The sequence below is a fragment of the Prionailurus bengalensis genome, chromosome B2, assembly GCF_016509475.1.
Source record: "Prionailurus bengalensis isolate Pbe53 chromosome B2, Fcat_Pben_1.1_paternal_pri, whole genome shotgun sequence".
Classification (NCBI taxonomy): domain Eukaryota; kingdom Metazoa; phylum Chordata; class Mammalia; order Carnivora; family Felidae; genus Prionailurus; species Prionailurus bengalensis.
Window position 1 is genome coordinate 101,546,051 of NC_057349.1, and position 12,199 is coordinate 101,558,249.

Here is a 12,199-nt window from a genome sequence, read left to right on the forward strand (position 1 = left end):
CCCAGATGATGGTTGGCCTTTTTTTTAGCAATAAAATATTTTTTAATTAAGGTATGCGTGTTGGTTTTTTAAGATATAATGCTATTGCACACTTACTAGACTATAGTATAGTGTAAACATAACTTTTATAAGCCCCAGAAAAAAAAAGTGATTCATTTGACTTGCTTTATTGCAATATTTGTTTTATTACAGTGGTCTGGAACCAAAACTGCAGTATCTCTGAGGTATGCCTGTATTTTTGAGTAGGCTCCACACCAGCATGGAGCCCAGTGTGGGGCTTAAACTCATGACCATGAGATAAAGACCTAAGCTGAGATCAGAGTCGGACACCTAACTGACTGAGCCATCCAAGCACCATAGTGTATGCTTCAGTATACCTTTCTTAGGGCACCCGGGTACCTTAGTTGGGTAAGCATACGACTCTTGATCTCAGCTCGGGTCTTGATCTCAGAATTGTGAGTTCAAGCTTCATGTTCAACTTACTTAAAAGTTTTAAAAATTTAAAACAACAAAGTATATGCTTCTGGGATTGCATACTTCTAAAAGGAACTGCTTATATCTTTCTATGCTCTGAAATAGGTCATCAGAATAGGAACTGCCTGGTTTGTTGCTTTTGTTTTGTTTTTTTAAGTATGACAGAGATAACATATAAAACATATTATCCACATACTTTTTTGGAGGTGATTTTTGTCAAGTTAATGTCTGTTTATTTTGAGGTTTTTTTGCTGTGTTAAATGTTTCTACTCCTGAAGAATTTTGGTAATTTTTCTTTCCATAATCCATTTTTGAGATCTTATCTTACTGAAAATATTTCATATTTTAAACATTTGTTCTTTGTTTTTCTTTTGTTTTCTTGTTTTGTGCATTCTCCTTTACCCTTAAATTATTTGCCTAAAATTTTATTCGTTTTTTCATAAAAATTGATATTGGCACATACTTTTATAGTTTTAGTATTTAATAATCAGTTTGTTCTGCTTGCTCACTAACTCCTTCCTATTATTCTCATTTAGGTTACTTTTTTTTCCTGTAATCTTATTTGAAGACTTAACGTTATGTTTAGTAATAAAGTCATTTTTAAATGATATATTTATCTCTTAGTATAATTTCTCTGGCATCTCATAAGATTTGACATTTTAGTCATATTTTATAAATAATAAGAAATATGATTTTTAATTTTCTACTTGACCCAGTAATTATACAGGAATAGTGTAAAACTATATTTAAACGTTTAAAATTATTATTCCTTTTCTTCTTTTGCTTCCTTCTCTTTCACTTCCTCTTCCTCCCCCCTCTTCATGCTTATTTTTACAGCTCTTGCTTACCATTTTTTGAAAAAGTTTTAATGTTTATGTATTTATTTTGAGAGAGAGAGAGAAAGACAGAAAGGGTCCAAGAATGCGCACGTGAGTGGGGTAGGGTCAGAAAGAGAGTGAGAGAGAGAACCCTGGGCAGGTTCCACCTGTCAGCACAGAGCCTGACGCAGGGGTCTCAGTCTCATGAACCGTGAGATCATGACTTGAGGCGAAATCAAGAATCAGAAGTTTAACCCACTGAGCTATCCAGGCCCCCCTGCTTACTCTTTATTTACAATGTCTTTGTTCTAGTTCATATGTTGGGGCATATCATATGTCGTGCAAAAATATGCATTCTAATCCATAGAGCAGATTTGGTGTATGTACTTCCTTTTCTTCTTTTCTTCACAGTGGTGTTAATTGTTGAGTTGCTTTTGATTTTCCTGACTGTTCAATGATAATTTAATTGGGAACATGAGGGTCAGCCTCCATCAGCCTTCTGCCACGTTCTTATACACGTCTCATATCTGACTATGCAGAGGACAGGAAATGCAATATAATTTTCTCAGTAAGTTCTAGTACATTATCATTTTGGGCGTACATAATATAAGGCAGTTTTGGACATGCATGAAATGTGACAATTTAATTCTGCTCTTTGTCTCTGATGATCATTTCCTTCATTATATAATTACATAGGTTCTACTTGATCTTTCCCTTTTTCTGCCCATACTTCGTTTTCTTATTTGCTGCTTCCAATTTGCTGTAGGTAAGGTTTTGGGCTAACCAGGCGTCTAGATTAAATAAGAAGCAAATACAACATATAGCAATTTTAAATGCCACATACGTTTTCTCTGTTCACCTCAAGAGCATTGCAAAGCATGAATTCTTTCCCCAGTGTTTTAGAAAAGTAAATTGAAATTCATAGCACCTTTCCCAAGGTTATAGATAGGAATAGCAGGACTGAAAATCCAGCACAGATTGGTTTCCCTCAAAAGCTGACATGCTGTTCATTTCCCTAAATTTCTTCTGAGGAAGATATAAAGTGCAAGCTTTTAACATAAAGACTTAAAATAACTCTGCATTTAATGGCTTCTTTCCCCTGTATACTTTCAGGTAAGGAATCTGTGAGGGTCGAATTTCCCACCTGTTTGACCTTTGAGATGAAAGGTATAACTAAGTTTTCTTTTTCTATACTTACGGAGAGCATGACTGGGGTTTCATAAGAGTGCGAGCAAACACTCATTTTCATTTCATTAGCATGTAAAATCCCACCACCACGCAATTTTCATCAGAGTAACAACTACTGTCCTGAATTCCTGATTTATAAATCCCTTCTGTTCTTTCGGGAACTTACTACAAATGACCAACAGATGAAATTGCCATGTTGTGAAACGATCCGTTTTGCAGGTCAGAAGAGGAACTTCCCACCCTCTCAGCGACGTTCAAGTGGTTCTAGTGATATCATTCTTCCCAGGCGGTTTTTGGCGTCTTTGGATCATTTTCTTCTGTAGCTTTTACCAGGTCCTCTATATTTGTGCGTTCAGATCTCCCTCACACTATATCATGTGCCCCCAGAAATGATTTCAAGTGAGAAAAAAAATGTATTACAGGGAAGCCTTTATGCTTTTGGCGTTTCCTTTATTTGAATATAAATGATTTCTGCTTTTGACCAGTCATGTTTACTTTATCAAATAAGAAGATGACGATCTTAACAATCATTTTCTTGGAACAAAGTTTTTCAGTAACATTGCACTGTCGGGGACTACCAAGTTCCGTGAAGTCGGAGAGAGGAATGCCATGACTTTGTAGTGAATGAAGAGCTATGCGTAGTTAAAGGCTGTCTGACTTTTTTGTTTGTTTTTTATTTATTTTTGAGACAGAGAGAGACAGAGCATGAACAGGGGAGGGGCAGAGAGAGAGGGAGACACAGAATGGGAAGCAGGCTCCAGGCTCTGAGCCATCAGCCCAGAGCCCGATGCGGGGCTCGAACTCATGGACCGCGAGATCGTGACCTGAGCTGAAGTCGGCTGCTTAACCGACTGAGCCACCCAGGCGCCCCAAAGGCTGTCTGACTTTGATGAATACTTTCATAATGAGAAAAACATTCATGCATGATGGATTCCAGCATGTCTTTTTTGTAAACAAATGTTGTAAGGTGTAAGTGCATACTGCAAAATTCACCAATTTAAAGTACAAGTAGATGGCACGTTAATGTAGTTGTATAATATTTACACATTAGAAAAACTGGCAAATTGTTTTCTAAAATGTCTACCATTTTGCATTTCTGTTAACACCAATGTGTTTGAGTTATTACATGTCCTTGCCACTAATTAGTACTGTCTTTACTTTTAGCTTTAACCATTCTATTGGATATATGGTAGCATCTCATTGGAGCTTTATTTTTTTTTTTAATGCCTATTTTATTTATTTGGAGAGAGAGTACAAACTGGGGAGGGGAAGAGAGAGAGAATCTCAAGCAGGCTCTGTGCTGTCAGCACAGAGGCCAACTCGGAGCTTGAACTCATGAACGATGAGATCATGTCGCGAGCCTAAATCAAGAGCCAGACGCTTAACCCACTGAGCCACCCAAGCGCTGCATCTGATTGTAGCTTTAATTTGCATTCCTTAATGACTGATGGTGTTGAATACCTTTTCATGTGCTCCTTTGCCATTTAGGTACGTTATCTTATAAAGAATTTGTTCGGGGCGCCTGGGTGGCTCAGTCGGTTAAGCAGCCGACTTCAGCTCAGGTCACGATCTCGCTGTGCGCGAGCCTGAGCCCCGTTGGGCTCTGGGCTGATGGCTCAGAGCTTGGAGCCTGCTTCCGATTCTGTGTCTCCCTCTCTCTCTGCCCCTCCCCTGTTCATGCTGTGTCTCTTTCTATCTCAAAAATAAACGTTAAAAAAAAAAAGAATTTGTTTAAGTTCCTGCCCAATTTAAAAAATTAATTTGATTGTCTTCTAATTATTGATATGTAAGAATCCTTTATGTGTTTGGATACAAGTCCTTTATCAGATATATGCTGTGTAAATATTTTCTCCGAATCCATTATATACCTTTCCATGTTCTTAATAATTTATTTTGATGATCGTTTAAACAAAATTTATGAAGTCCCAATTGTTAATTACTCTCCTCTTACGGTCTTTTAACATCTAACCCCATGACAGAAAGCTGTTTAACTTGATTTTGTCCTAGAAATTCTATAACTTTTACCCTATACTTAGAAGTATGATGCATTAAAGTTAATATTCGCATATGATGTAAGGTAGGGGTCAACATTCACATCTCTTTTTTTGCAAGAGTTCCATTTGCTCTACTGTTTATTGAAAAATGGAGTGCATTACCTCAGACTTTCATCATTGCATTACCTCAGACTCGGATTTTTCTCTGTAAGAAGGCTTTAGATAAGAGTTCAATTTTTTATACATACGGTTTTCTTACATTACTATTTATTATTCGGTGAACTTCTAATTTGTGTCTTTAAAGATGTTTGGCCACCTCATATACGTTTTCAGATTTACAAGCATAAAGGTGTTCACCATATTCCTTTCTTAATAGATTCTCAATATAGAAAGTGTATTCAGTATTCATTGTCCTTCCCAGGTACTGCAACTTTGCGACCTTGTTCTTAATCAGTCTGGCTAGATATTTAACGATCTTCCTGACACTTTTAAAGACCCAACTATTCCTTTCATTAATTTTTCTCTTTTATTTTTTTGCTTTCTGTTTTACCGACTAGCATTACTTTTATTACTTATTTCCTTCTACTTGCCTTGTGGTTTTCTCTGCTTTCTTAAGTTTCTAAGTGGAAGCTTAGGCCTTTTATTTGACCTTTTTTTTTTCTTTTCTAATATAAGCCTTTATTTAATCTTATGAATTTTCCTTTAAGCGCTCGATGTGAGTGGTATCGTTGTGATACACCGTTCAAAATACATTCAAATTTTGGTTTTTATACCCTTTTGATTCAAAAGTTATTTAGCGGCATATTTTAAAATTCCTAGGGGCGCCTGGGTGGCGCAGTCAGTTAAGCGTCCGACTTCAGCCAGGTCACGATCTCGCGGTCCGTGAGTTCGAGCCCCGCGTCAGGCTCTGGGCTGATGGCTCAGAGCCTGGAGCCTGTTTCTGATTCTGTGTCTCCCTCTCTCTCTGCCCCTCCCCCGTTCATGCTCTGTCTCTCTCTGTCCCAAAAATAAATAAACGTTGAAAAAAAAATTTAAAATTCCTAAATACACAAATATACATTTTTTCTTAATTTATTCGTATTAATTTTTAGCTTTATTGTGAACAAATAGCATCATATGTATGATTTTAATTTCTTTACATTTATTCAAATTTGCTTTAGGGGCCAAAATAGAGTATAAATAACTTGGTCAATATTCTCTGTGAACTTGAAAACCATGTGTAGTTTTACAGTTTTTGGTGAGAATGTTCTGTATGTCAAGTAGATAAAGTTGGTTGAAAGTGTATTTTAAGTCTTCTACATCCTTATTGAATTTTTTGGTCTAATTTTTGCATCACTTTATCTATTACTGAGGGAAGAGTGTTGACACTTTCAGCTATAATTTTGCTTCTGTGATTTCTCTTAGTTTTGTCTCATCCATGTTTTAAAAATCTGTTATTAGATGCAGGCATATTTAGGGTTTTTATGTCTTCTTGATTAATTGATTCTTTTATCATTATGAGATGACATCTTTTCCTCTAGTAATATTTCTTATCCTGAAGCTTTTTAAAAGATTTTTTGGCATGGCATATATTTCTGCACCCTTTACTTTTAACTCATATTTATCTGTATATTTATACTTTGGGTTTCATGAAGACAGCATATCATTGAAAATTGTTTATCCAATCTGGTAATATCTATCTTTTATTTATTTATTTTTCAATATATGAAATTTATTGTCAATTGGTTTCCATACAACACCCAGTGCTCATCCCAAAAGGTGCCCTCCTCAATACCCATCCCCCACCCTCCCCTCCCTCCCACCCCCCAGCAACCCTCAGTTTGTTCTCAGTTTTTAAGAGTCTCTTATGCTTTGGTTCTCTCCCACTCTAACCTCTTTTTTTCTTTCCTTCCCCTCCCCCATGGGTTTCTGTTAAGTTTCTCAGGATCCACATAAGAGTGAAAACATATGGTATCTTTCTCTGTATGGCTTATTTCACTTAGCATCACACTCTCCAGTTCCATCCACGTTGCTACAAAGGGCCATATTTCATTCTTTCTTATTTGCCACATAGTACTCCATTGTGTATATAAACCACAATTTCTCTATCAGTTCATCAGTTGATGGACATTTAGGCTCTTTCCATAATTTGGCTATTGTTGAGAGTGCTGCTATAAACATGAAAAGATGCTCAACGTCGCTCCTCATCAGGGAAATGCAAATCAAAACCACACTCAGATATCACCTCGTACCAGTCAGAGTGGCCAAAATGAACAAATCAGGAGACTATAGATGCTGGAGAGGATGTGGAGAAACGGGAACCCTCTTGCACTGTTGGTGGGAATGCAAACTGGTGCAGCCACTCTGGAAAACAGTGTGGAGGTTCCTCAGAAAATTAAAAATAGACCTACCCTATGACTCAGCAATAGCACTGCTAGGAATTTACCCAAGGGATACAGGAGTACTGATGCATAGGGGCACTTGTACCCCAATATCTATCTTTTAATTGAAGTGTATTGACCACTCAAATCTAATGTGATTTTTGATATGTTTAGTTTTAATGTTTATTTTTGAGGGAGAGAGAGAGCCGCGGTGGGCAGAGAGAGAGGGTGGTGGAGGATCCGAAGCGGGCTCTGTGCTGACAGCAGCAAGCCCAATGTGGGGCTAGAACTCACAAACCATGAGATCAAGACCTGAGCTGAAGTTAGCTGCTCAACCGACTGAGTCACCAAGGCACCCATTGATATGCTTAGTTTCAAATCTAGCATCTTACTAAACGCTTCCTCTATTTTTTTGGTAATTCTCTTCTCGACTTCTTTTGCATTAATGATTCTTTTATGATGACAGTTTTGCTCCACTATTGGTTTATTAGCATATATTAATTTACATTTTAGTTTTCCCCATAAGGTTGGCAATATACACTTTTAACTTGTCACCGTCACTTTAACTAGCATTATATCACTTCCCTTTTGGTATAAAAAACTTCTATTTCTGCTCTCATGTCTTGATGCTAATGTAATAGACATTTTAGTTCTATGTATGATTTAACCCCACAAAACACTGTTATTATTTGTGCCTGAAATAGCTAATCACCTAGCACTACTCACTCCTTTGAGAAGATTCAAATTCTCATCTGGTATTATCCTCCTCCCTTAGGAGAGCTTAGTGGCAATAAAGCTACTTATCTCTCTTTTGTCCTAAAAAGTCTTTATTTTCCCTTCATTCGTGAAAGACCATTTTCATTTTCTTTGCATATAGAATTGAGGGTTGACAGATTTTGTTTTCTTTCAGTAATTTCAAGTTCACTTATCTTTTCTTCTGCAGTGTTTAATCTGCTGTTAATCCTCTTTAGTGTATTTTCACTTTACATATTGCATTTTTCATTGCTGGCAGTTCTATTTCTAAATATCTTTTGTTTATCTCCTCATCACTTTCAAGTTTTCCTTTACACTGTTGAGCCTATTTATTAGATTCGCAATTTCCGTTTTATAGTCTTTGGCTTGTACTTCCATAATCTCTTATTTAGGTCTATTTCTATTGACGGGTATTTATATCTCTTCTAGGTCATACTTTCCTGCTTTTTTGCATGCCTCAGAATTTGTGTGTGAATATCCCACCTAATGAATTTTGTGTTATTGGTAACCAGATTTTGTTGTCTGCCTTTTAAAAGTGTTGAACTTTTTCTAGCATTCAGTTGAGCTATTTGAGACCAAGTTTATCCTTTCAAAGTTTTCTTTGAAACTTTGTTAGGGCTAATCCAAACAGTTTTTAGTCTTGGGCTCTCTTAGCTCATTACTAAGGTCATACCCTTCTCTGATGCTACTCAATACTTTATAAGTACGTTATGAGATATTTTCTATTCTGACTGAGGAATCAGGAATGTGAATTGTTTTCAGCCCTCTGTGAGCATGGGGGAACTATTCAGCCTAATTCCTGGTGTTTCTTTTTCCCAGTCTTCTTGTGTTTTATCCCACATGTGTTTAAATACTCAGCCAAAGACTAGAAGGAACCTCTCTATGTACGTCCATCTCTCTGTCTCTGTCTCTTTCCAGTTCCCCTGTTCTCTTGTAGGGTACCCCACAATTTCTAGCTGGCTCGGTTTTCCTAAAGTCCAGTTTCTATGTTCTCATCTCAGGAATGTTTAAGTTCCTCTTACTGCTCTTAGTTCTGAGAACTACTTCCATGAATTAACCTGGAGCAACCATACAACTCATCTCGTTTATTTTTTTCTGAGGAATTATAGTCTGCTACTACTGTTTGAAATGTATGAAGATCATCATTTTATATATCTTTTCTGGGTCAGGAAGGTTGTTCGTTGTTGTTGTTGCTGCTACTCTTTAATTTTGTTTTTAGTTTTTTAGTTATTTTATGGTAGGAGAACAAGTTCCTTAGCAGGTAAGTCTTCATGGACAGGAATGGAAGTCCTATAGCCTGGTCTAATTTGCTAACTCATAAATACAGTCTATTTATTATTTAAGGCAATGATTCTCAAAGTGTAAGGCATGGGGCATCTGAATCAGATTAGACTAATTGATAACATATAATCCTGGGATGCATACTTAACCTACTAAATCATAATATCTGGGAGGTTGTCTGAGGATACAATTTTTAACAAAAAGTCCAGATGATTGTTTTCATAAAAAAAATAATATACTAGTCAAAGGGCATTTAACATTAACCATTTTGTGACTTTAGGTTTTACCCTGCATTGTGTATGTGCATGTGTTTATGTACATGTCCATTTTCTGAAATTGTTTCATTTGAGTGCCTTTTTCAGTCATTACAACCTGGTTCCTTAAAAGTAAGGTTACATGTGTTACAAAATTATAGCTAAGATTTCTTTCAATACACTGACATTAAAGAGTATCTCTTTTAAGTTTTTTTTAATGTTTATTTTTTGAGAGAGAGAAAGACTGCAAGTCGGGGAGGGGCAGAGAGAGAGAGAGAGAGAGAGAGAGACAATCTGAAGCAGGCTCCAAGCTCCAGGCTCTGAGCTGTCAGCACAAAGCCCGGGGCTGGAACTCACAAGCCTTGAGATCATGACCTGAGCCAGTGGGACGCTTAACTGACTGAGCCACCCAGGCACCCCAAAGAGTAGCTCTTTTAAACTAGCCTGATTTACCCAAAGGAAAACGTTCTACTTATATATTGAATTATTTGGGATCAATCCAGTAACACGAAGATTTACTCACTAGATTTTAAATTGTAGGAGATCAGGGACCCATTCTGTTTTGTTCAGTCTTTTTATAGATTTTATGGATTTTTGTGGATTGTGGCTGAAACACATAGACCTTCAGGAATATTTGTTGAATGAATGAGTAATAGGAACATATAGGTTAGTTCTTTTAAAAAAAAAAACACAACAACTGGGTTTGTAGAGACTTAGGGATACAATCTAAGCGATAACAAGTTCACAGAATATAAATCATCTCGTTTCTAGAACCTTAATTATTGTATATTTTCAAATTTTACCTGAAAATTAATATTAACTTCCTAAGCAAGCAGAAAGATGTTATAAATATCTGATTATCTCTTTTGAAAGATATTACAAAAATCTGATCATACTTGCATTCTCTCTCATCCCCACATGAAACATTTGACAATATAAAAGCAATATTAAATGTGAAATTACTCACTTTCAAAGATTACACTTTGCTACTTAATTTTGAGTTTCCATTTTAAACTAAAATACATTAAAATATATAAGATAATGTATAAAGAGCTCAGTATAGAAAGGCATTAGAGTACTTTCTGATCTACAAAGAACATAAAAGGACACAGAGGGTAGAGTAAATGCAGAAACGTGTATAATGTGTAGTTGAGTAGCAAGCTTTCCAACATCAATCTGCCACCTCGGTTAATAATCTTTCTCCTGGCAAAGCTTTAGCAGGAGGGTGGGTTGGCCTTAAATCTCAGTTCTCTGCAGGAGGTAGAAATTTTTGCCAGCAGCTTCTCCTCTTATCTTTAAATACAGAGTTGGCTGATGCACTTTGACAGACACTTATGTGTGTTTCAAAATATTGAAAGGGGTCAATCTCAGCGAAACCAGAATTTGCCTAATTGCTCTTGTTAGCTGCCCATGGGATTTTAGGCAGCAACAATGTGGGACCAAGCAATATCAAGCTTTCCTAACAAGTTCTACAGCTAGTGACCCTGCTGACAAATGACCTTTTAACACTCTACCGTCAAATATCTAAATAGGAACTTTTTCCCTCAGCATAAAAAGTTGGGATCATTAGTAGTTTGAAACTTTATGGAAATCTCTAATGGGGTTTCAAATTTGCAACAAAATAAATTATCATTTAGTTAAATATCACCTTCTCTCATACTCCATCCCCTCTGCTTTAATTGTAATTTTTCTAAAACCATAATACTCAAGGCAGTACCTACTTACCTAATGTTCATCCTCTTCAGAATTAATTGCTTATGAAATACCTTGTCTTCTCATACCTATAAGGTAAAGTTAGCAGAAATAAGCAAATGGATCCTTTTAAAAGCAAAGAGCTATATTTTTTTTAACGTTTATTTTTATTTTGGGGACAGAGAGAGACAGAGCATGAACTGGGGAGGGGCAGAGAGAGAGGGAGACACAGAATCGGAAGCAGGCTCCAGGCTCCGAGCCATCAGCCCAGAGCCTGACACGGGGCTCGAACTCACGGACCGTGAGATCGTGACCTGAGCTGAAGTCGGACGCTTAACAGACTGAGCCACCCAGGCGCCCTGCAAAGAGCTATATTTAAAGTGACTGAAAGTTCTCCCTAAAAAGCAAAAGTAATACATTTCTTCATTTGAACAATGAAAACAAGTCCTTTCAGTCAAACATACAAATAGGACCACGATAACCATTGTAATTTAGAGGTATAAATAGGGTATCACACACACATACACACACACTCACACTCACACACACATATGCACAAACACACACATAAAATCAAAATGTCACTAATTCAACCTAGTTGTAGGAAAAGTGAGGTTCAGTTAATAAATTTAGAATTATAGAATATTCTCATAATAAAATTGGATTCATTCATTCCATAGCAAGAATAGCAAATTAACTTAATACTTTGATGTAATAGACCTCTTTAGACTCAATAGAATAATTTTGTTGGTGTTCTTGTTTTCAAATGGTTGCTTCTAAGACCGCACATCCTTTTATATAGGTTAATTTTTTTAAGTTCATTTATTTTGAGAGAGAGAGGAGGAGGGGCAGAAAGGGAGGGAGAGAATCTCAAGCAGGCTCTACTTCGTGAGTGCAGAGCCTAACATAGGGCTTGATCTCATCAACCGTGAGCTCATGACCTGAGCCGAAATCAAGAATCGACACTTAACCGACTGAGCCACCCATGGGCCCCTAGGTTAATTTTTTATATAGTATTACTAATACTACTAATTTATTTAATGTATTTTCTTTTGAATAAACCTATTCTGATAGTGTGAAAGGCTCTTAGTTGAAATGAGTCCTCTTGCTTTAAATGAGCTACTTTCAGAGTAACACATGCGCTTTTTAAAAACCCTTTCTGCTATTTTTCATTACAATGTGATTTATTTTCTCCGTGAAATGAGTAAGATTGGTAAAAGAAAGAAAAGTAATGCCCTGTAAAATAGTTAGAAGAGGAAGGGAAGACACTATCAACTTCCTATTTTGTAGGTAAGGAGGTACAGTCCTTGATTATAGAAAACACTCAACTACTGATTGGTATGTAAATATTTAAAGGGCAAGCATAGGGGTGCCTGAGTGGCTCA